Here is a 1,477-nt window from a genome sequence, read left to right as displayed (position 1 = left end):
AACATTTTCTTGTTTTCACTTGTTTCACGTTGTTAGATTATTATTGCTCATTTGTGAATAATTAAAACGATTGAGGTTTTTCTTGTGTTTCACTAAATTAAAAGTAAAGTACTTTTTACATTTATATTTTTGCTTCTTAAATATTAAAACTTGTTATTTTGCTTTTCTGAACCATCGGACTTCAATATTCAATATTCAATATTCTCACATTTAGAATACTTTTTATAATTAATATCAATTATCTTTTTAATGATTCTTTGCTTTTTATTTATTATTAGCATAAATGTGAATCAAAATACATAGTATATACTTTTTTGTTCTTTAACGTAGTTCACCTGTATTTCTTTACTTTAGGGTAAGTTTGCTTTTATTCCCCATTTCGGTCATAGTTTTAATATTGTATTTACACGATTTCTTATAACTTTTGTAGATTTCATTTGTTTTTTTATTAAATCACCATATCTACTTACGCACTTCCTAATAATTGTTCTGGTAGATTGAACATATCACATTCATTAGGTCACACATCCCTCACTTTTGGGTGACTTGTATTTTAATTGTTCATTGCTTTTCATTTGTTATCAAATATGTATAAATGTGTCTAGTATATACTTTTCATTCTTTAAAATAGGGCAAGTTTGCTTTTATCCCCCTTTTGACCCACTCTTTTGGATTAAAATTAACTTAATTTGTTATTAACATGTCTATATTCCTTGGTATGTCTTTTTAATCAATAACCATTAACTTTTGTTTATTCTAAATTGTACGTATCAATTATTTGTTTTTATTTCTTTATGTTTATTACATATTTACGTAGTTTTATTTATAGTTTATTATTTTTTCTTCAATTTTACTTCTTACTTTTTACATTTAATATTATTTAATTTTACAAAGGATTGAAATTAATAAATTAATAAATAAAATGCAATCATTGTATATCTTAAATAATGAAATTATGTTTGTTACAGGACAACTACCATGATCATCAGGGGATGTGACGACGTGGCATCACTTTCCACCACAGGAGTCAAGAGGGCGGTAATACGTCGCGCGTGGCATACGTCGCGTCGGGAGTGTTCTGGAGCGTCCAGATTCGAACTTCGAAGTCACCAACACCCGGAATCCCGGAAATTGCGGGATGCTGGGTCTTGGAAATTTCGAAATTCGAATCTCATGGTCTCCAGGGTCACAGATCCCGAAATTTTCGAGATCTGTTACTTTGGAGACCCTGAGACTCGGATTTCGGAATTTCCAAGACTCGGTATCCCAAAATTTCCGAATTTCAGGTCTTGGGGACTTCTAGTTCGAATCTGGAAGCTCCAACGTCTGGGACTTGTCCCGGACGGTCTTCGAATCACAAAATATTTCACACTAAACCTGGTAGGCCTGAAAAATTTTTTTAAATAAAACAATTTGTACGGTTCATGCTCTTTTATTTGTTATACCCTCCCGCCCCTTGTACCCTCCCGCCCCCCGT

Source organism: Agrilus planipennis, unplaced genomic scaffold (genome assembly GCF_000699045.2).
Source record: "Agrilus planipennis isolate EAB-ADULT unplaced genomic scaffold, Apla_2.0 scaffold98, whole genome shotgun sequence".
NCBI lineage: Eukaryota > Metazoa > Arthropoda > Insecta > Coleoptera > Buprestidae > Agrilus > Agrilus planipennis.
This window is presented reverse-complemented; position numbering follows the sequence as displayed.